General features: G+C 39.9%; 1 protein-coding gene and 1 long non-coding RNA gene across 4 annotated transcripts in view; both read right to left on the reverse strand.

Annotated features, from left to right (window-relative positions):
- Positions 1-1,541, reverse strand: part of LOC131274070 (uncharacterized) — a 35,256-nt gene extending 33,715 nt beyond the window's left edge. The window contains exon 1 of the long non-coding RNA XR_009181281.1: positions 1,492-1,541. This is a non-coding gene — a long non-coding RNA (uncharacterized lncRNA). The remainder of the gene's footprint in view (positions 1-1,491) is intronic.
- The window catches only part of LOC131274064 (protein IWS1 homolog), a 132,882-nt gene that overhangs the window by 101,281 nt on the left and 6,401 nt on the right, over positions 1-25,200 (reverse strand). The gene's annotated exons all lie outside the window — the stretch shown is intronic.

The following is a 25,200-nucleotide window of genomic DNA, read 5'->3' on the forward strand; positions in this document are numbered from 1 at the left end:
CAGCTTCAAAGAATTTCCTTCCAGAGGGGGAAAAAAAAACAAATTGTAATTTTTTGGCATTTCTTTCAAGTCTTTGCTTTTGGATTTGCTTTTGGATTTCGAGACACTCCAGTGTTCAGGTATTAGACCAACTATGCCATTTGTCATTCTTTTACTTTTTTTCCCCAAATCTTTTACATTCTCCACAAAATTTCTTTTAAACACTATCTGCTTTTCCTTTTGCTTTCTACTTAACCATTTCTGGTCATTCTATTTATTATGCATTACAATTCAATTTTGAACTGATATTTTTCTTATTTTCTGATGTCATCCCAATCGTTGTTTGATTTTCTATTTTTAATTTATGACATCTTATGTATTATCTCATTTTCTAAATGCCTTTTATTTACTTTTGAGAAAGCATTTTTCAGGACATAATATACATAATGAAGAAGGCCTTTCATGCATTTGTTGTGGCTACTCTGTATTCCGTTTCTCCCTAAATTACTTTGTTACATGAAAATAATGTGATTTTTTTCTTCGTATTCATATAATTAGAAAAAATTATAGAAGTGCAATTCAAATTAGCTTTCCCAGGAACAGAGATAAGTGTGTCTTCCTAGATTTTTTTATGAAATTTTTTAAAGTACAAAATCTTTCTTCCTGGTATTTCCAGATGCTTCAATTCTACCTCTCTTAAACATGGGACTTTACTCTCATCACCTCTATTGCACCTATCATTTTCTTTCCTCATCTGACTAGTGAATATTCCTTTTCATATATACTCTTTACCTGAAGTGAAACATCTTTTACCTGACGTTGCCAAAATCTAGTCGTTTTCTATAAATGCCCATATAGGTTGAAAATTAGTTATCTGTAAGGGATTTTCCATTAGATATCTTGCGTTGTATTTCATTTCTGAATTATATTTGCCTATTTATCTGTTTTATTTCTATAATCATTTATATTTTAGCTACTTATATTTATTTTACATGGAAATTTCTTTGTTTTTATACTCCATATTTCAGTCATTTGAATTCAGAATTATTAATTTCCTCCCCAGTTTTAAATCAATATTCATACATATTTGGTGTTAGCAGTGGCAGTTCATATTCAGTGAATTTTTTAAAAAAAATGCTGCTGCTTTAGAGTCACAATGACATAGGTTCATTGTCATTCATATCAGGTCTGCAATATTACCACCATATGGTATATGCTTATCATCAGACACATACATCAGCATCCCCCAATGTAATAGTTCTATTTCCCATGGTCTCCAAGGATGTCCTTAATACTTGTCTCTCCTTCATTAAAAGTAATGTTTTATAAATAACTTCTAGAAAGAAAAAATTTGCTTGATATGGTTTACTGAATTTTAAAATTTAAGAATACATAAAAGACATTTCAGACATATTCTACCATGATCTTATTATGAAAGTGGGACACTTTTACATTATTAAGAATTACATTCTTCAAAACCATAAAAATGTAGGTTTCCTACAATTAACTCACATTCCAGGATTTCTGAAGTGTGCGCACAGCCTTCCTACAAACTGGGGACTTTCTGCGGCTCACTGAGTGGAGGGTCATTTGTGGAAGTCATTCCATTCTCTTCACAGCTGCGTCTATATGATCCACTGCAAACATTATATTCAATTGTGAAATACTGAAAGTTTTTGCCATGACAACAAGATAAATTTGCTCACTTTCATCACTGCTATGCAGCATTATACTGGAAGTTCTAGCCAGAGGAATTGGGCAAGAAAAACGGAACTGAAGAAGGAAGCTATTCTGATACACGGATGACATAATCTTTTAATAGATATTCCCAAAGAACCCACAAAAATACTACTGGAACAAATACAGACATTAAGCAAACTTGCATTGTATGAGATAATACACACAAATGTCAGTTCTGTTTATATAGTATGGTAAAAAAAAAAAAAAGTCTAAGATGGATTTTTTTAAAAAAATCCATTCAGTTACCCTCTAATGAATAAAATATTTAGGAATGAATTTATTGAAAGTGTAAAGCACTTGAACAAGAGCAGTCATACCTGAATGAAACTGAAGAAGACTTAAACAAATGGCAAGACATCCATTGTTCATGGATGGTAAGACTAAATATTGTTCTAATACCAATACTACCCACAGGGAACTACAGGTTCAGTATTATAGTTATAAACATCCCAACTGACTTTTTTTTTTCTTTTTTACAGAAATGGAAAAACAGATGCTCCAATTTATATGGCATCAGCAAGTGGCTAGACGATGCAAAACAAACAACTTTCTCTATGGTGAGATTGGGATTGATTAATTTATAGAACAGGAGGAGGGCTTTGTTATGGATCTGGCTGCTTTAGATATGTAGGAATTTCTGGGATACTCTGAGGAATATTGGGGTTCACAGAAAAAGGGGTTCTAATTCTCCCTCTTAATGGCTGCCATCATTTTCCTGAAATTCTCATGGGAACTCAGAGGCAAAGATGTAAAATATCTCTGAGAACAGTACTGTGTCCTTCCTTTGGGGAATTTTCATGTAGGCTGGGTGCAGTCCTGGGTTCTCAGAAGGAAAGAGTGCCCTCTGGAAGAATAAATAACTCACCATGTCCCCTGCTCTATATACCCTAAATCATAGGATCTACATTGAGTTAAGCATGAACAAGGGTATGAGAATTTACTCAACATAGTGACCAGTAAAATTCACATGAAAAAGAGAAAGTCTCATTGACACATCTTACAGAATGGACACAATTTAGTTGAAGAAGGATTTGGGGAAGTTGTACATACCAGGCTGCTCAAAGAGTGGCTCAGGTCTTCAGTCAGGGAGACGAATGTTGACAACCTCTAGAGAAGTTCTCATATCGGTGACTGAACTTTTCAGCCCCAGAATTTCTATTTCAGTTGATTTTACATTTTTACCTCTTTACTGATATTCTCTGCTTACTGAGACACCATCCTCATATTCTCCTTTTATCATTGAGCATATTAAAAATCTGTAATGTATAACTCTGTTTTATAACTGAAGGATATTTTCCATTAATTGTCTTTTCTCTTGTGTGTGGGACATTCGTTCTTGGTACACTCCATGCCCATAAAACTGGATCTTTTGACTATTTTAAGGTGGCCAGTCTGAAAATCAGATTTTCCTGCATCCAGGGTTTGTTGTGACTGCTTGTTGTTTTTCTTCGTTTGGTCACTTCTTGGCACTAATTGTGTGAAGTCAGTACAATTTGTCATGGATAGTCACTAAAATCTCTTGTCCCGGTAGCTTACTGGCCAGACAGTAAATGGACAGAAATTTCCACATATGCCTAAAATCAACAATAAATTTAAAAGTCCTTGCAGATATGTGGTATGTATACACTGCAACATGGCTTCAACACTCAGTTTATGACTCCACAATTCCACATGTCCTGTTTGTACAAATCTTAATAGTAAACCAGAAATGAGTGCTTAGGTTGTTCTCAGGTCCTTTTTATAAATGCACCCAGTCCTTCTATATACATAGATTGTACATAACCAGGAATATATTGCAGTTTTTCAAGGATCTTATTAGCCAAAGCACCTCATTCCTCAGCCTTCCTCCGAAACATTCGTCTTAGTGTTTTGCTGCCCCAGTGTATTCCTGTGAGCCATGTGGCATCAACTAGCCTATTTGTCTTAAATGTTTTGGGTGAATACCTCTCGGGTAACCACCTGAGCACCCAGAGTTCCCTTAGGTGAAATATATGCAGGTCCTTGGAGAAGGACCTCCATGGATTTGCCATCCAAGTAAAACAGTCAACCAGAAGCCTCTCTGAAAAAGGTCCTTTCTGCTCCCTCTGGTATAGGTTATTGTAACAGAAATTGAGGCTGTTGTCTGCAAAGCCATACCAAGGTGGTGAGCAGAATGGGACCAGAGTAAAGGAAAATAACCCAAACCTCTCTGACAAGTTTCACCTGCTTTATTTATTTTTTCTCTTTCCCTTACCTGATTCAAAGTTCCCCTTCTTGCTGTATGATTTTGGTTAGATTCCAGAATTCATAACAATTTTATTCTGCTATTTTTGTCATTTTCTTTGTTGCTTTTGTGGATGGCTTGACTCCGGGACTCCCCAAATCCACTATTTTTGCTGTCGACATTCTGTTCCTTTATAACTAACCAACCCTTAAAATTTGTACATAGTGTGAAATACTTCCCCGATAAGCTATGATCTGAAATTCCAGATACATATTTTATTATTTCACTCTGCTTGGGGTTATTCTTTAAGCAGAAGCTTTGTAACATCCTAATGACTGTTTACCATCTTCCTTCTTCCTTTTCTCCCACAGTTATTCTCAAATTGCCTTTGCTTGCCACACATCTTGAACTAGTATGGGGATGGCAGGAATGGTGAGAGTGCCTCTATGGCTATTTTTTGTTTTTCCATATATATATTTTGGAAATATATATATATTTCTTTTAAAAAAAAATATATATATACATATATTTTTTTTAAAGAAGCTTTAGAATACAAAGATGGTACATCCAAGGGATTCTCATATGCCTCACTCCCTACCCCTCCGACACTTTCACACATTATCAACATCCTTCATTACTGTGTTACATTTGTTAAAATTGACAAACCCATGTTGAAGCACAGCTATTGACCATGGACTACATTTTACGATATAGTCTATATTCTGTCCTGCACAATTTTGTAGATCATGACAAAATATCCAATGGCCTGTATCTGTCATTGCAATGTCATGCAAGACAACTCCAATGTCCTGAAAATGCCCTCACATTACTCCTATTCATTCCTCTCTCATCCCTCAGAACCTCTTGTGGTCACTGTCTTTATATCAATGCTAAGAGTTCTTCCAGTACTAGAGTAATATTAAGTCTATTATGTCTACTTTAATAATGTCTACTTTAGTCCACTGTTCATGCCCCAATCTTGAGGATTTGGGGATGGTGATGCCCCCAAAATATACAAATTTTAAAAACAACAACAAAAAAAAAACACTATTAAAAAATTGATGGGGCTGAGGGATGGGGAGTGGGGCATATGGGAACCTCTTATGTTTTTTAGGGTAACATTTTATGTGATCTATTAACTTTAAAAAAGATAATTAAAAAAATAAAAATTGAAAAACTAATAATAATGTCTACATTAGTCCATTGTTCATGCCCCAATATTGAGGATTTGGGAATGGCAATGCCCACCCTACTTCTAACTGAGAGGTCGCTTAGATCCCATAGGGCAGATGGATGGAACTATCTTGCTTGCAATTGCAGGCACTCTCTGCTACTTGTAATGGGTGTTCTCAATCATCATCTCCCTGTTAGTTGTCCTGGGCTCATCCAAGGAACTGGAGTGTAGGTGTAGGAACTCTGCTGAAATTCAGAGCTGAAATGGCCCATGGATGGACCAATGATTTAAGTCTCTGGGACATATATTTAACAAGTATAGTGCTAATTAGAGGATCAAATAAAAGGGGCAGGATAGCCATGTGTAGACAACCCAATGAATGAGTATAACTATGTTACATTGGGGAGCATATATACCAAAATAAGGCAGGGAATGGAATTCCTGAGCTGTCTGCCCTCCTTATAGTATCTAGATGTCTCCAGAGCCCCCAGAAGCCCCACTATTTGAGGCACTGTTTACTGTGGCTGTCAAAGAGATCCTGGTAATACTTGCAAAAACATAACCTCAGGAATGGCCTCCCAACTCACTTTGAAATTTCTTGGTATAAAAACTCATTTGTATTTAATATTTCCCCCTTTTGGTCAAGCTGTTTTTCTAGACGCATTGCTAGTTGGTGCTTGGTAACAATCCCCTGGTGCCAGGGAGGCTCATCCCTGTGAGTCATGTCCCATGGAGAGGGGGAGTATTTATATCCTGAGTTTGTATTTATATCCTGAGTTTGGCTTAGGGAGAAGTCACATTTAAGCAATAAGGAGACTTTCAGGAGGTAACACAGGCAATATATCATACTAGGATAAGTTTCAATTTCACAAGGAAAGGCTCATAAGTACAGTCATTGATATCAAGGGTCTGGCTTGTAGCACTCTGGGATTCTTGCTGTTCTATTAGAGAATGTAGCAGAACTGCCCAGAATGGGAGTTCAATGTCCTTTTCATTATTGTGTGATTCGTGAATGGAACTGGCCCTTCCGTAGACAATTTATTGCATGAGTCCTTGGTCTGTTTCCTTCTATTCAGGATTGCACTCACTGTCCGTTCTCTGCTTCTGTCCACCCTGCTAATAATGGGTGAAGCCTTTCTCTTTTGTGAGACTGTGATGGTTTAAAATGTATCACATAGTGTGGTCTTTGGTTGCGATCTGGCTGACCTAGGTATGTAATTATTGGAGGGATTCCTTGAGGGAAATATGTGTTCACTGAGTATGGGCATGTAATTCTCCCACTTCACAGAAGGGCAAAATTCCCCCATATGTCTTGTTGGGACTCTCAGGGAAGGACAAAATCTATCTAGGAAAAGGACTGGCTGTCTCCCTTGGGGTTTAGGGATCAGGCTGCAAGCAGGCTGGAATTATCAACAGGATGAGGAGGACTGTGAAAGAACAAATAATCCATAGAGTCTCTTTATTCAGTGTACAATAAATCATAGGATCTGTAGTGAGTTCCTGAACTGAAAAAGGGTGTGGAAAGGCATTTAATATCTCTTGTGATCAGTAAAATTGATTTGAACTGCCAGATTTCAGAGCAATAGCTGCCTGAATCAACTCGATTTGGTGAGAAAGGGTCCAAGCAGGGAAGATACATACTCAGTGCTTGTGTACTCACTACCCACTCTCAGTCTAGACTCCTCAGGAAGGTGTGCAGATGGTAGTCAGGGAGATAATTGGGGCCTGCAGACTTTATACCTAAAACCAACAATCCCCAATGCAGCAGGTGACTTTTGCAGTGGATGGTCATCAACTGGTCATCTAGGGTTGGTCAATAGAAGGTGAATCTAATCCTTTGATGATCTGTTACATGGTAGTTGGTCTGGAATGCCTGCAGTTTAGAGACAGCTTGTGAGCCACACAGACCACTAGTCATTCAAGATAGTCACTTGACTCCCAGAAAGTCTCACAGCAGGAAAGAGAAACACTGATGATGCAGGGAAGGAAGGCCACAAGTTTGGAGTTTATCTAGACCATCAGTGGACTTCATGTAAGGGAAATAACACTGTCATTTAGGTCAGGGTTTGTAATGTAGTATCAGGAGATTGGGTCAGCATTTGGGCCCTCTTGTGGCTCAGGAATATCCTCGGGGGCTTTGATTCTCACCCCCAGTAACTTTGTGGCAGGAACGTTTTTTAAAGGGAGGGTCCTAATATGCCACGGCTCATCTGGCAAACCAACAAGTCAAAAAATTTGCAGAAAAGCAATTAGGAAATATTTTGAGATGAATGAAAACAAATATACTACAACCAAACTTTTGGGATGCAGCAAAGGCAGTACTGAGAGGGAAATTTATACCCCTAAATGATTATATTACAAAAGAAGAAAGAGGAAAAATCAAAGACCTAACTGCACACCGGGAGGAACTAGCAGAAGAACAGCAGACTAAATCCAAAACTAGCAGAAAGAAATTACAAACATGAGATAACAAATAATGAGATAAGAGTATAAAAAGCAAAAACAATAGAGAAGTATTGAGAAAACCAGATGTTGGTTCTTTGGAAAGATCAATAAAGTTGACAAACCTTTAGCTAGACAGACAAAGGAAGAAAGGGAGAGGATGCAAACAAATAACTTCAGAAATGAGCAGGGAACATTACTACTGATCCCACAGGAGTAAAAAAGATCTTGTTCTTCTTTGTCAAAGGTAGCCAAGGCAGTATACCAAAAATGCATCGGCTTTTTATAAAGGGAATTTTTTAGGGTAAAGGCTTATAGTTCTGAGGCTGCAAAAATGTCCAGACTGAGGCACCATCAGAGATGCTCTCTCATCAAAGATTGGCTGCTAGCAGAACCTGTAGCCCTGCCACATGGCAAGGCAAACTGGTGGCCTGTGTGTGCTGTCTCCTCCAGGCTGCATTCCCCTTGAGCTAGCTATGGGCAATGAAGCATATGGCAGGGCTAGTCTCTTCATCTTGGAGCTACATTCTGTGCTTAGCCTGTTGGGTATCACATTTCTTCAGCTAAGGCAGCTAGAGATCCTCAGGTCTGTCTCACATGGCAGCTTAAAAATGACACCTGTCTGTGTGTTTTGATTCACTCCTCAGTATATAGTATAATAGACACCAGCAAGAGGGTGGAGGCCCAGTCTGTGTCACCCCTCACTGATAAAGTCCAATCAAAGGATCACACACTCACAGGCATGTATTAGTTTAAGTACTTGATCTTCTGGGATTCACAAAAAACTTTAAACTGTTACATATCTTAACAACTACGAACAACTGTATGCCAACAATGTAGACACCTAGATAAACTAGAAACATTCCTAGAAACTCACAAGCAACCTATGTCAACAGAGCAGTTAAATGTAGAGATGAAATCAACATCAAAAACCTCCAAACAATCAGAGAGAGACTTGAAAAGATGACTCTCCAAAGAAGATATACATAGGGCCAGAAGGACCTTGAAAAGATGCTGAACACTCTTAGCCTTTAGGAAAATGCAAATTGAAACCACAATGAGGAAAGAGGATTTGGCTCAACTGATAGAGCTTCTGCCTACTATATAGGATGTTCAGGGTTCAAACTCAGGGCCTCCTGACCTGTGTGGTGAGTTGGCCCACACAGAGTGCCGACACGCTCAAGGAGTGCTGCGCCACGCAGGGTTGTCCCCCACATAGGGGAACCCCAAGCACAAGGTGTGCACCCCAAGAGGAGAGCTGCACCATGCGAAAAAAGCACAGCCTGCCCAGGAGTGGAACCACACACACAGAGAGCTGACACAGCAAGATGATGCAACAAAAAGACACAGATCCCAGTGCTGTTGACAAGAATGCGAGCGGACACAGGAGAACACAAAGTGAATGGACACAGAGAGTAGACAGTGGGGAGGGGGGAGGGGATGTGGAGAGGAATAAATAAAAAATAAACCTTAAAAAAAAAAAGGAAACCACAATGATACCTTTTCACATCCACTAAAACGGTTGCTAATTAAAAACAGAAAATAGCATGGGCTTCAAAATGGGCAGAAGTGTTGAATCATAGGCTATAAATTTCTATCATTTATAGATGAACTATTTCACATTAATTTAGATTGCCTTTAGCTACAAAGCCAAGGACTCTGTTTTTGTTTGCTTTCCTATTCCTCACCTTAGTCTTTCTTCTGCCAAGGAAGGCCAAATAGTGCAAGTCTACGCTCACTAACCAGTCAGCTCCATACATTGGAGCCTGTTGTCCTAATAAAGCAAATGTCCCTGAATAATGCATGAGCTGCTCCCCCAGTGTATTAATTGTTATTCTACATCCCACTAGAGCTCCTGGAAGACATGGTGAAGGAGGCTCCTATGTGACAGGGCGGATGAGGAAGCCCCATCTAATGCCGAGGTAGTCACGTTTTCCTTTAAGATAGAAATGTTCCTTTCTCAGATTTATTCTTTTTCAACTAAGCATAGATCTTAATATATGATGATGTACATTACAGATAATGGGTGCTGTTTGGGGGAAGGAATATTTGCAGAGGGATTTCTACTAATAGACCATTGATAAAAGAGGGCATTAAAAATGGCAACACCAGGTCATAACCCATATAGCTGGAGCCTTTTGTCTCAGCACCACTTTTCTTGCTTGGATCAAGACTTTTGTAATTCCTGCCAAAATGGATTTGAGAGAGAAAGCCCCCAGTTAAAGTGTGAGCCTTTCCCACAGGAGCCCACCATATGTATTCATGGGGTCTTTGATTTTATCACTGTGTCCCATTCATTTTTATAAAATCACAAAGATCTGAGAAAAAACAACACAGCATAGTATGATTCTCATTACTCACTTTCTGCAATTGCAGGTGAACTCAAGAAACAACAAAAAATGGTAGTTATTCTGGTTCATGCAACTGTTGTGGGAAAAGTCAAAATAAAATAGGGGGTTTCCTCCAAGCTTTAGGCTGTGGACCCAGCCTGATCCTAGTTTCACTGGGAAATGAGGGTTGGGGTGTGATGAAAGGCTTCCATTAGGGTGTTCTGTCCTTGTTTCTACAGTTCCAAGTAGCAGCTGTGTTCTCTTTAGGTGGTAGATGTTTTAGTGCACAGGGGCTAATGGGAGTTCACGTGTGAGTCTCTGGGGTCTGATTTTGAGTCTGCGTGCATTTAACCAGGTGATATGTACCATTTACAAAGGAAAATTGCTAGGGCCAACTTTCTCAACTTTCTCAAATAAACCCTATCACCACTGAACATATTATGTACATTTACTTCATCCAGCTGCACCTAGGGTGTGCTTTTTATCCCCACAACACAGGTGGAGAAACTGAGTTGCAAAAATGAACAACAGCCTGAGCTGTCTGCTCCTAAGGGGAAGGGCCTAAATGTGAACCTCAATTTTGGCCCCAATTCTGATGCTCTGAGCTACAGACCTGCCCTTTATACTCAGCCATGGGAGTTTCACAGGATTGGGGGTATGATGAAAGGTTTTTTGTTATGGTATTCTGTCCTTGTTTCTAAAGTCCCCAGTAGAAGCTGTGTTCCCTTTAGGTAACTGTAGGATTATCATGTGCAATTCCCTGAGGTGTTATGTCCCACTTACGCAGAGAACTGCCAGTGTCAACTTTCTCAAATACATTGCATGATTTAGCCATTGGATCATTAGACATCAGACAATGGAGTTCTAGCATCTCCCTATGTCTTGGAATTACCTGAGTCTACAGAGAAACCTAACTGCCCACCATTTTAAGATAGCCTCAGTAGTCACACAGCCTAGGGCAGCAGGTTGTGCAGATTATCACAGACTTTGGTATAGCTATTAGTGTCAAAAACACACAGAAAGCCCACATGCTTCTGATCGCCCCAAAATTCTCTGTTGTGATAATGACTTGGTCAACCCTGCCAGGGTTGAGGTGTCAGCTCAGCAGCTCGCTCAAAGCAGATAGACATTGGAAGACAATTTACTGCATTTGATATCATCACCATAATGGACCCTATAGATGCTCAAGTTCTATGAGTCCTTGGTAAAATAGAACCCAAAGACACTTGGCATTCAAAACATTCTGAACCTGGTGTTCAACACCCTTGCTGAAATGCTCTTGGAGATCTGGCTTAGAGGTAGTCAACACTAAATCCATGTGTCCCTCCATAATGACTGTCACAGTGTTGAAAGGGCAATGATGGAGAGGCTCTAATGCAATGAATACACACACGTGGCATAGAAAAGGAAGACTGGAAGGAAAATTCTATGATTGATAAGTAATGATTATTAAATGATCTCAGGATATTCAAATCTACAATTACCTTTACAACAAAGCACTAGTGAATAGATGCAATAGAATGACTTGCCCAGGATTCAATGTAGTCCACTGAAAGGTAGCTCCTAATCAAGTGGAAATTCCTAAGAACATATAGTAAATTCTTTGTCAGTATATGTATATCCATGGAGGTTGAATTTGTCTGGAGATGTCCCATGATACTGTCAACTTAGGCTAAATATGGAATAATCAGGAGGCATTTTGGGACTATCAATGATAATAAGATATTTTAGTATTATTTATAGACTACGGTCAGTTGTTATAGATTGCCAATAAGGATTTTGATTCCTGCTTCTTCCCTGCTACACTCCTGGCCAACCAGCTTTCAGTACAGAAGATAGCCCCTACAGCTGGTCATAGTGGCTTGTTACACTACAAACTCTACACCCTTTAGTGTCTTGTCCAAGACTAGAACCCTGCCTGAGAAATTTACATGTAACACACCAATATACTGAGAATTACTCTGTATCCTCCTAGCTCCCCAGGAACAACTGAAGGTGGTGCTTCCAAGGACCGAGAGGAGGAGGAAGCCTCACCCAATGCCAAGGTGAGGATGCTATCCTTTGTCTAAGGGAGAGGTGTTGCTTTTTGTATTCTATCTTTTGCAACTGATTTCAGGTAAGGATGCCTGATAGTATGCGTTATAGATGGTATATACAGTTTTTTAGGAATGCAGAGTGTTTCATGGGAGTATGTTCCAACTGATCCATGATACAACAGGGTATCCAGAAATGGCAGGAGTAGATTATAAACTATGTTAAAAGTCCTTTTCCTCAGCTCCAATTTTTATTGCGTGGAATAAGAATTTGTAATCACATGCCAAAATGGACCTGAGAGATATTCTAGGAAAAGCTTGTGCCTTAATAGATATGTCCTGCTGTACTTTCTTATGGGGCTTTGCCTTCACCACTGTTTCCTATCTGCTTTTCTAATGGTATCAAGCAAACAAAAGTCCCGTTCAAACAGGGTATAGCATGATGTAATACTCATAGGTTTTTCTCTAATTGCAGGTGGCTGTAGGAATAAGTGAAATGGTACGTATCTAAAATTACTGACATCTGGGAACACATGGAAGATAAGATAACCAGGGTATTGTTAGAATGTTGGTCTGCAGGGATAGTGGCTCCAGTTATTGCAAGGAATGAGGATTGGAGGTGTGGCTAAAAAAAAAATGATTTTCAAAGGGAAGCATTATGGGGCATGCTCTAAAGTCCTGAAAGCAGCTGTGTTGCCTCTAGGTGGCACGGATTTGTGCGTAAAGGGGTTAGTGAGTGCCTATGAGTGAGCCTATGTGGTGTGATTGTGAATGTGTGACTGTGGGGATGTTAGTGTTTGCTTTCCCAAGAGATGTGTCCAACTCACCCTGTACAATGGCCACTGCAAACTTTCTCAAAAACCAAACCATTAATATTGCACATGTAGCATATATTCACTCGTAAAATCTTCACCACAAAATTCTGGTTATGTTTACTCTCCCCACTTCTTACATGCAGACTGAGAGGCACAGATTAATAACCTAAGATCTCGAGTTCCTAAGAGGTAGAGTCAAAATGTGAACACAGGCATGAGGCCCATATGCTGATACTCTGAATAACTCACTCTCACTTGGCTCACAGACATGGTTCATTAGTGGCCACGCAAAGGATTTCCATCATCCATGTATAGACATTTGCCCAGAGGGCTCCTAAACACTGATCTTATATATTAGGAAGCCTGAGGGTCACATAACCCAGGCTACCATTAGGGGCACTTTACGAGATACTTAGACATAGCTGTTTGTGTCAAAAGCAACAGAAGTCCTCATGTTTCTGCCAAGCTCACAGATTGTCAGATTGTGAGGCATCGGTAGGACAAGCCTGACAATCTTTGCCAGTGCTGGGTCACTGCTAAGTACCTGGCCCAACCAGATAATAATCAGGGACTTGTTTTCATCTATTTGATAACTTTATCACCTTGAGCCCTTCAAATGATCAAATCTAAGCTACACAATAACCAATAAGATTGTAAAGTCCCACTTAGTCATTAGCCTACTTTCCATCGCCCTTCTTGCAATTCTCTTGTAACGTTGGTATAGAGCCTCAGTGCTCAACCTGTGCCTCCCTCCTCGTGAACTGGCCCACTGTGGCTGGTTAGTGTGAGCATAGAGAGTCACATCACTCAACAAATGTGCATAAGTGATAAAGAAAAGGAAGATGGAGGGAAAATATTATGTAGTCACAATCGCTTATTTTGAAATGGTAGCGTATCAGTATTATCAAAACCACTGTAATTATCTTTATAAGAAAGGACTAATGATTCAATACAATAGAATACTTTGCCTAGAATTAAATCCAGTCCACCAATAAAAGTTCGCTTATTATAAAGAGAAAAATACTTCATAAGAGATGAGAATTCTAGCAGGAGCACATTGAATGTGTGGAATTTGAAATGATCTCGGAAAGTTCAACAGGACAGTGACAATTAGTCAAGCTTCAAAACGGTCAGGAGGAATGATGGAACTCTGTCAATGAATCATAGTGTCTGTTTTAGTGCCATTTATAGATTATTTCACGTTACATTGGGATGCCGTTACATACACAACCAAAGAAACTTATTTCTCATTTGTTTTCTGCTCCTGCTCTTTACAGTCCTTCCACCCAGGAGGTTGGTCCAGCAACTGATCATTCCAGGCTTATTGTCCATCTATCCCCTTGCTCTCTTGGCTGTTACCACATCAGGTGCAGCTCTCTTAATAACCAATGAGGAGCATCCCAATGTACTGACAGTGACTCTATCCTTCTAGCTCCCCCTGAGGACCTGGTGGAGGAGATTCCTAGGGATAGGTCAGAGGAGGAGGTCCCATCTAATTCCAAGGTAAGGTTGCCTTTCTTTGTCTGAGCTAAAATTGTCACTTTATTATTTTTCAAATGAGTTCAGATATGAAAATCTGACCATGTAATTATAGATGATGTATGATTCCTTTGTTTGGGGGAGGCTTCAATGGGAACCTATAATTAACTGACCCTGGATTCAAGAGGGTGGCAGCAACCAGGTACACAGTACAGTGACTTTTCCTCACTGGCAGATTTTCCTCCTAGGATTAAAAATATTTTATCACCCAACCTAAATTCTCGACCTAAATATACTTGAGAGAAGCATCGTTCAGGAAAAGCTTGTGCCATTGCACACATCTGTTGCAATTATTTATGGAGACTCACTTGACCCGATTCTCATTTGCTTTTCTAAAGGTACGCAGAGAACAAAAGCCGGTGCAAACACTATACAGCATGGTCGAGCCCTCAGAGTACTGTGGGTTTTTGCTTGTTTTTTGCCTAATTGTAGGTGGCCTCAGGAACAAGAAAAAATGGTATGTATTGTGGAATCGCTCACTTATTGAGAATGAAGCTAAGGTTAAATAAAACCCAGGCTTTTGTGGTTCCTGTGGTGTGGGAACCCTGAAATCACTTTCCGGATGGGAATGAGTTATGGGGACTGTTTATGTTCTGGGTAAAGAAAAATGGGCATGTTCTACAGTCCTTGTAAACAGCTGTGTTCCCTTTAGGTGGTGTGGGTTTGCATGTGGCAGTTGAGTGGGAATTGCACTTAAGAATAGGTTGTGATTGTGAAGGTTAGGTGAGGGTGAGTGTGTTTCCCTGTGAGGTATTTCCCAACTATGCAGGACAATTATTGTCAACTTTCTCAAATGTATCCCTTCATGACTGCACACTTTACATATACTGATTCAATCAATCCACAGAACGACAGTACCACGGCTTTGTTTAATATTTCCCCACACCTTGGGTGGAAAAACTGTGGTGCAGAGATGAATAGCCTAGGATTTCAAGCTCCTACGTATAGGAGCCTCTTTGTGAAATCAGGCATGCAGCCCCAATGCTGGTGATGCCCCAAGCCACTATCTTCATTCACTGCTCAGTCATGGCGTCAGTGTACACCATGCAAGGGAGGCTGAACCTCCATTTGTATTCCTGGAAGTATCCAACCTGCAGAGACCCCAATCCTTACTCCTCATTGTAAGTAGTCTCAGTGGTGTCATGAGACCAAAGAGGTGACAGATGCCTTTACCCACTACGGCCTCGACACAATACCACACAGAGAAAGCCCCCATTCTTGTGGTCAGTTCAGAGATTCTGAGAGGCATTTACTGTAGTAAATCCTCCAACCTGGCCCCAACCAGATAAGTATCAGGGTTATGTTTTAGTGTATTTGATAACATCATCAACATGAGCTTTAGAAATGTTCAAATCCTGTAGCTCCACAACCAAGGGACAGTGACAATAAGAACTCAAGTTACCACTTCATGACCAGCCTGGTGCACATGATGTGGGCTATGGGTGGAAGGCTCTTTGTCTCTTCAGAGATAACCTAAACTATCTGTGACTTGTGGGTGTGGGATGATAAAAGGCTGCAGTCCTGCCCTGGGTGAGCAGGAAACAGTTTAACAATGCAAGGTCTATAAACTTAAGTATTCAGGGGAAATGCAAACCAAATATGCTAAAAGTTATGGAATGCCTGAGGTCCATGCTAAAAGCTTACCTAAGATGTGGAAATATATGCTAATTCAAGCCTATTGAGAACTGAAACAAAAGGACCATTTGGCCTTTCCTCTCTGTATAAAAGGGACTAAAAATCTTGTTCAGGGCTCGGATTGAAACAGAAAGTTCCCGAGTCCGGCTGGCCCTCAATAAACCATTTTTCCTTCTCAAACTCATTCCTGAGTCCTGGCCTCTCTATACTCAAATAATTGAACTTCTCTCAAATTCTGCAACACACATAGTCCTTATTTCAAGTCTTACAGCGGAGTTAGAGTCTAAATGCTAACCCCCACACTTGCCCTTAGCCATGGGGAGTGTAAACATGGACAACAAACACAGCCAATGAACACACACACGGGGTATAGAAAAGGAAGACTGGAAGAAAAAATATTACATGATATACAACTGTCAATTTTAAATGGTAGTATTTTAGTAGTTTCCAACCTTGTTTAATTGATTATATTTGTGACAAATGATTAGTGAATAACTACAATAGAATGTTCTCTCTAGAATTGAATCCAGTCCCACAACAAAAGGTTATGAATAAAAATGTCTTTAAAACAATTATTCTATTGTTACATTTTGGGAAGAAAATACATTGTTGGCATTCAATCAAGTGCGAAATCCTATACAACAGCTAATAAACGCAGTGTAGTATAGGTGGAACTATGGAGGCTAAAATGGTTTTTGAACATGTCAAGGTAGTGGCATTTGAGTTTGGCTTCAAAACGGCAGGAGGAGTAATGGATTGCACAAGACATGGGGCAGCTTAATAGTGAACCCTGTGGTGGATGACAGATTTTTGTTAACAGTACGAACATGCGAACATTCTTAATGTGAATTACAGCAAATGTTTAATACAAATACATGGTGCTGATAATAGGGTGTTTTATGGGGACATTTTTCTCCATCAACTCTACCTAATGCAAGCTTTAGACCATACTTAGTAGTAATATTTGGATGTTATTTTATCATTTATAACAAGCATTCCACAACGATGCAGGATGTTTGTGGTAGGGTAGTATTATCCAAAGGGGTGCTGATGCAAAGCCCCAGAAATATTCTGGTTTTTTAAAGGGTATTTATTTGGGGTAGAAGCTTATAGTTACAAGGCCCTAAAGAGTCCAACTCAAGGTACCCTAAGTGGTATTTTCTCACCAAATGTCTGTTACTACATGTTGAACAAGATGGCTGCTGACCTCTTCAGGGTTCAGCCTTCCTCTTTCCTCTTAAGGCTCCATGGGTCTAGCTTCTTCTGATCTTAGCGTAGGCTGCCATAAGGCTCATCTCTCTTCAGGGCTCATTTCTTTCCAGGCTCAGTTCTAGTCTCTTCACAAGGTCAGCTGTTTACTATCAGGGGAACAGCTCTTCTCTCTTCCCAGGGCCCCTGCCATGTCTATGGAGCTGTCTCTCTCCCTCTGTATATATTCTCTGTGTGCCTCCCTTTGTCTAAGAGTCTGTTCTATCAGCCCACCAAGGCAGTGGGGAACTCAACGCTGCACACCCTAATGATGTAGTCAAATCAAAGCCCTAATCTTGATTTAATCAAGTAAATGCAAAGTCTTTGAATTTAAGTCAGTCAAAGGGTATCATGCCCAGAGGAACAGGTCAGTTTACAAATGTAATCAATATCCCTTTCTGGAATTTATAAATAATATCAAACCGCCCCAGGTGTTGTATGGGGATTCTGTATGTTACACATGATTCTCTTGTAAACTCCCAACTTCTTTCAAAAAATACAAATGAGAGAAACTATATTATCAATTATTATTAACTACTTTCTATTATTGTTTTAGTATTAATCATTTGTTAAAGATGGTGATGAGCTAATAAATGTCAAGCTAAACCAATTTTTCTTCCTTGTACCTTAAATATATTTGTTTTAATGATCTGGATATCCTTTTGTTTCTGCTACTTTATCATCACAGTAAATAATGAAGCTTTTTTGTTATTGCTACTTTACATTATAATCAATAATGAAGCTGTCATTTCTCAGAGCTTACTAAAAGAGGCAGTAGAGCATTTTGATTAAGATTCCATACTCTGGAACTAAACCACATAAACTGAAATCCCACCTCTGCCACTTAATTAGTTGCATGACCTTGGGCAACATACTTAACCCTCTCATCAGTAAATTAAGACCCAATGTTATTGCCCCTTTATCTTACCCATTGGCTCTTTTGCAGTTGTTTTAGCATCTGGCCTTTATAGGCTTACTCACTCCAGAAAGGGATGCCATGGGCAAAAAGAGAGAAAAAAGACCAAAACAGTGCTTTTGAATTTCAAAAGAGGTTTTTAAAGCAAATGACAGAATAGTATTGAAAGAAAAGGGGTTTGAGTTAACATAGGCTGCTCATTTTTTGTTTTGCTTTGTTTAAAAGTACAAGCTCTAAAGGTCTCAGGGCTTAAAGAATTTTCTTCCCTTTGAAGAAGATATAGAGAATAGAAAAGAGGCAGGCTGGCACACTCCCAGACTTGATGGAGTACCCATGTTTGTTTATGTGGAGGGAGAAAGAGAGAAAGAAGACAATTTGGGCAATATGTCCTATGGACCAGCCACTTGCATCTCAGGATAAGGGCTGGTAGGAGAGTGAGAATATCCAGTTACTGAAAACTCAGAGCCCTATGCTTGTCTTAGGAGGAAGAATCATGCTTTTCTTGGCATCCAGCATGGTGTTTGAGCATCAGGAAACATGTGACTTCTGCAGTCACACAGGACCCTGTGCATGGTTTAATGCTTGTAGCCGTCTTGAGATTCTTAATACATTTTAAACAAGGGGCCTCACATTTTCATATTGAACCAGGCCCCACAAATTACGTATATGATCCTGTCTATGCAAAGGGGCCTGAAACAATTCTGAGTACCCAGCATATAATAGGAGACTAAAATATTATGATGATTTCCTCTACCCGGCAATGAGGGGAGTGAAGGGGTTGAGAGACATCTGACAGACCTGATGAATCTTTACACTGGGGACAAGTATGCAGAACTGGCCTACACAGACTGAAAAGTAAAGATCAAGGGAAACAGGTAGATGCTCCAGCCTGATGCTTTGATATCCTGTAAGTCTCCTGGAACTCCTGGCCCCCGGGGAAACACAGAAGGAGACCTGCAGTAGCCTGAGACTGTGTTTCCCATATGCCACCAAATGGGGGCTCAAAATAGAAAGAGAAATATTTTTAAAATGAAATATTTGCATGCATGAGGTATGAGCTGCGGTTTTACCCTACAAATCCATAAATAAAAGTTTGACTTATTTTTTAAAAGGCAGAAGTGATAAGAATTCATCAGTGAACAATAGCATGTATTTTCCTACCCTTTGTAAATTGACTATTTCATGTTGCTTTGGAATGTCTTTAATGACAAAGCCAAGGACTGCTTCCTTTTATTCTCCTGCTCCTCCATTTTGCTTTTTCCACTCCTGAACAGCTCACTCTATACTAGTTGAAAACTGCCTCCACAATACTCTAATCCCTTGCCCAAGATAAACAAAGCACCATTAGTAATCCAGGAGAAACAGCCCCAAGCTACTGACTGTTATTCTCTGTCCTCCTAGTTCCCTGAGGGCCTGTTGGAGGAGCTTCTGAATGCCAGAGCAGTAGAGTAAGCTCCATCTGATTCCAAGGTGAGGTCACCTTTCTTTGTCTGAGATCAAACTGTTGCTTTCTTGGTTTCCTTCTTTTTTAATCCAGTTGGGATAATCTGACCATGTACGTTATAGGTGATATGCACAAAACTATTGGGCAATGTCTTCAATGGGAGTCTATTACTAGCTGATTCCTGTCTCAAGAGTAAAATCACAAAGGCAGCATCAACTTATAAACTATATGGTATTAGGCCCACCCTAAGGAGCAATATTTTTTACCTTGGATTAAGAATTTTCTAACTGGCAACCAAATTGGATTTGAGAGTTGCATCAATGAGGAAAAACTCATTTCTTTTCCACAGGTGTCCCCTCACCGGTTTTGGCTTTCCTTTGTTTGACCATTCTTTCCTCTCTGGTATTCTAAAGTCACCAAGAGGACAAAATCCTTCTGTTAGCATTACATAATAATTTATAATTCTTACAGTGTTTTCTTTTCTGTAATTGCAGCTGGCCTGAAAAGAAAGTGTCAATGGTAGGTGGGCTGAGGAAAAAAATCTACATGACAAGAAATGTGGGTCTTTCTTGCTGGCTTCAGTCAAGAGCCCCCTGACTAAAACTCCCAGGTAGGAACAAGGATTTGGGTATGGGGAAGCAAATGGATATTTCAGGTAAGAACTAGCGTGATGTTTCTTGAATAGTTGGATTCTGTTTAGATGGCATGGGTTTGTGTTCATGTGAGTGTTGTGTGTGTATGTGCTGTGATTCTCAGTGTAATGAATGTGATTGCCAATGTGCATGTGTGAGATCCTATGTCTGCTGTGTGCCTTCCTAGATTTCTCTCCTATAACCAGCACAATTACCTGTGCAATTCCATAATAATTTCCTCAAGGACATATACGTATGTCCATATTTTCAAATTATATACTTCAAATAATATAGTTCATTGTAAGTCAAGTATGCCTCAATAAACCTGGAAAATATCCCATAACAACCCAGGAAAATGTTCAAAGGACTCCAAGTGAAAATACTGTGTTACAAAATCCCTGTCATTAGGATTTAATGGGAAGAATTCATTTAATAGTGAATAGTATAGCCTGTGTAGAGCACTCTCCTTGCCCCTAATGGCACTTTCATTGACGATGATAAAAGAAAAGCAGCCATATCTGTTGTTTTTAACATAGGAGAAAAGAGAGGCTTAGAAGCTGAATTAATTTTGCAGAAATGCAAAGTACCAAACAGGAAACTAGGCACTGAGGTATTAGGTGGTTTGATACCAAAGCACAATCTCATCATGCCTCTTCTGCCTGGCAATCTCTAATCTTCTACGATGAATCTGGCAACATTTGTCATATTTAATTCTTGTTACTGAGCACCACACCACCAGGGCATCTGCAGCACAAGTACATGTCATCCATTTGTCCAAAGCCCAATTGCCATGTGTGTTAGTAACTATGATATAGACAATGCAGAGTGAACATGCTCATCCTCACAAAACATCTCCTGGGAGGCTGCTCAGAGTCTGCCGCTGAACTCATCTAACCCACTGGACTCTTCTAACATAGACCACATCCACAGTAGTCCAACTTTCAGGGTGATAAACTTGGAGGCTTGTGCAGTAACAGTCCAGCAAAATGGGAGAGTGAGAGGCTGAGAAAGAATTCCATCCCCACTTCTCTTTCATTTGCATACTGTTTCCAATGTCCTGTTGAAGGTCTCTTGACTCCACAGAGCTCAGGGAAGGTCTGAGAACCCAGGGTAAAGAGTTGAGGTGATCTTGGGTGGCCAGCCTGGTCTCAACTGGAAAAGGAAGGGTCTAGTGTGCCATTCTCTCAATTAAATTTCTTGGTGATATCTGTGTTCCTAAACAATACCTCCAATTGGCTTGTGGATTGGAGGTATGGCTCTACCAGCAGTGATGACGGTAACAGTCCAAGTCGGTAACAATGTTCAAGGAAGTACCCAATGGGAGAGAGTTCCTGGGAGCAGTTGCATTACCCCTTCTGCATTGGAGATGGAGGAGAGGGGTGTGAAATCAGAAAGTAAAGGAAATATTTAGAGATCTGCTTTGTTCTTTTCATATTTCAGTAAGATCATAGTAAGAGATACTATAATGTCGTGGTCAGGAAGACATGGACAAAGCGATTGCCTTCTTAGAGGGAAAAGGTGGACAGTCTTCCCTACATTTAGAGTATGTGAGGACTGGAAAACGGATTGTGGAGATCTTAGAACAAACTTAGATGGTAAAGGTGAAGCAATCGAGGCCCAAGGAATGCAATGTTGTCATAAGGACAAAATTATGTGCTGGGATAAGGTCATAACCAGGTGAGAACAACAATGGTTCAAGCTCTCCCCTCAACCCTAACATTTTCCTTTTCTTTTACAAGGATGCCCCATCATGCTTTCTGCCATGGTACATTCAGAAGCATTCTTCATCAAGTCAGATGATTCAGACACGGGGATGACGATCTGCATGTAATTCATGTCTTCTGTCTTTTTTCATCTATTCCTGTTCATAAACTTCTCTTTGTACCTCCCCCATCTTCTCCTCTTTTTATGATACTCATCTTGAAGGATTTGATCTCATCTAGGAAGTTGAGGCCATGGGTTCGAGAAGGTTTATAACAACTTTCTACATCCTTCTCAACTGCTTTTTTAGCATTTCCATCATTTCCAAACCTACTATGCAGCATGCACAATCTCAAGTAAACCAGAATGTAACAGGGCGGGAGCTGGGCTGGGAGTCAGGTGCCTTGGGCCACTCTTTTGGAGGGCACTTGTGAACTTGGTTCTGGGCTGGACTCTCCCCTCACAGGTATGTTCCTGCAAATGGTATCTCTGGACAAACAAGTTTTTTCTGTTCCTTACAAGCTTAGTACACTGTTTGAGGTGAAGGAGGAGTCTCTTTTCATAATTTCTCTTTTCCTGGAATACCCAGAAGCCACCGAAGAAATGAAGAGGAAAAGGAAATGTGAATGTGGAGTGAATAGGATGAAAAGGGGAAGGGAATTAAGTTACACACATTACATCTCTTTCCTAACTTTCTCTTTGGCACTTCAGGAAAATCAGTAAAACTAAGGAGAACATTGGCGTTGCCACAAATGAGGGTGAACATGCAGGTGGAGACAAGAACTGGCTGGTCAAAAATAAGCACAGGCAAGTAGAGTATATCCTCACAACCTCTTCTCAGGGAACAAAACCTCATTCTATACAAGCCACAGCCTCCAAAGGCTCTTAATTTGCAGGAGAGGGCACTAGCCCCTTTTAAGCCTTATGTGCACTCACACTGCATTCTTTGTGAAGATCGACCCTGGATTAGTTCAACACCTCAGCCCTGCTGAAGTGAAGTTTGCACTCATAATCCACTTACAGTCAACAAAAGCCTCTCCTGTTTATTAATGAGTGTGGTGAACAGGGTGGAGTGAACCTAAATGCCACTAACTCAGGTCTCTGGCAAAAGGGTATATTAGGCTGTCTTAGTTTGCCAGGGCTGCTTTAATCAATACTGGTAACCAGCTGGCTCAAACAGAGGAATTGATTGTCTCACAGTTTGGGAGATTAGAAGTCCAAAATCATGGTTTAGGCTGCACTGTGCTTTCTCTGAAGGTGGTGGCAGCTTGCCAGCAATCCATAACTGAACCTATGCCTCCATTTCTTGGCCCTCTGACTCCTATCTCCTGTGCCTGAATGTGCCTAATTTTCTTCTGATAAGGTCTCCAGTCATATTAGATTAAGGCCCCCTGATTAAAGTTGGACTAACATTCATTAGTATGCTCTTAGAAATGAGTTCACATTTGTAAGAGCGGAGGTTAGGACAAAAACATGACTTTATGGGCAGACCTGATTCAATCCATAATAAGGACAATGGCACTCTGGGGTCCCTTGCAGGCAGGTAGGGTAGGTATTCTGGGCCAGTTTCCATCTTAGGGGGAAATTTAAGTCCTGACTGGCAGTTGCCCAAGCCCTGAGGGTTCTCAGCCTCTGCTGGGTCCTGTTCAGATCCCTGGGTCAGCTCATGCCACCTTTCCTCAAGCTGTGGTTCTTGAGAAGTTTTTTAGGTATGTATAATTCATACAAACCTGAAAGAATGGTCAATGAAGAGCTCACTTGGGATGAATGAAATGGGTAGAATTGCAAGTTACTTATGTTCCTTTTATTTATTTTTTACTTTCATAATTAATTAAAGATAAACATAATACTTATAGCATCTTGTTAAAAGGAGTGTCTTCTGTAATGTTTTCATGTTGGAATATACTAATGTAAGAAAACTTACGATTTTAGTACTAGAGCCTAACTGTTTTTTAACCAAAAAGCACACGTAAGTTTTGGTGTGTTTTAAAATGAAACTAGTTTTTAGAGAGAAAAAGGAACCTGTCCAATAGTAATGTGAAGATGCAGTCATGACTTGGACTGTGTAGGGGACAGGGGTTGGGGAAGCAGGGTTATCACTTCCATACCTATCCTTCCGATGTCCTGCTTCTCACCTGGTCAGATATATAAGACTCTGCCTTTTCTTCCTGGAGCCCTACACTCAAACTTACTCTTCAGGGAAGAGTCACTTCAAGGGCACCCATCAAAGCAAACAGAGTAAATCCCTTCAGTTGGACATTTACAGACACTGTGCCACAGACGATACCTTAAGCCGAGAGCAGCAATAGGATTTCAGTGCCATTTGGATCTGGTTCCTAGGTATCGGTGGCCAACTTTGCTTCTCCAGGGTCTATTGTACCTTCTGAGTCCTGCAACATTCACCAGCAAAACCCCTCCTCCATCTGTCTCTGTGTACCCGGTGAGTCTATATCCTGTGCTTTTATTGCAGATTCCACCATTGACAGCTACAAAGGCCTTAAGCTGGAGGCCCCAGCCTGAGCTTAGAAGAGCTGTAGATCATATGGTGTTTAGAGATGCCTCTGTGCTTATTCTCTTCTACCCATACCCAAATAAATTTTGGTAGAATTTAGTTAGATAAATTTAGATTGAGTTTTAGAGAAACATTTTACATTTAATGTTAGATATTACTATATTAATCAATATTTTCTCCTACTACTTGTGTTTCTTAATTTATCAAAAAAAAATAAACATGTATTTAGATCAGCATGTTAAACAAAGTTAGAGCCAAATTAATTATAAAATTTGGTCTCCCTCCTGGCTCCCACCAAGGTCACTACTCTCTCATAGAATCCTCAATGTTTGATAGTTGAACAAGTAACTGAAAATTTAGTGCTTAACTTCTGTCCTCAGGACAATGTCTTCCAGATGTTTCATTTGCTGAAATCTGTTTACTCACCTGGAAGGGATTATGGCAATAACATCACCCTTGGCCTAGCAGGATACCTTCGAATTCACTGTCGTTTTTACTTTCTTTTCAGTCTTCTGGGGATAAAACCATGAGTCACATTTTCTTCCACAAAGACATTACCCCATTTTCACATAACACAAAATATTGTTCTCAAAAATGTTGAAGAGATTCTAATATTCTTTCCATAATGCCGCATGCTTTCCTCTAATAAATGGTTTTGTTTTCTTTAAACCACAGTAATTTCACTAAAATTTGTCTTATCTTTAGACCTTCTGTATCAATGCTCAGTGTGTAATTTTATTATGGAGCTTCAAAGAAGTCTTTCTAGAAAAAATGGAGTCATAATTTTTAATAATTGCTGCAAGTATTTGCTTTTAGTCTCTCATTCAAACACTGCAGTATTCATATATTGGCCTTTC

The sequence above is a fragment of the Dasypus novemcinctus genome, chromosome 17 (genome assembly GCF_030445035.2).
Source record: "Dasypus novemcinctus isolate mDasNov1 chromosome 17, mDasNov1.1.hap2, whole genome shotgun sequence".
Taxonomy (NCBI): Eukaryota; Metazoa; Chordata; class Mammalia; order Cingulata; family Dasypodidae; genus Dasypus; species Dasypus novemcinctus.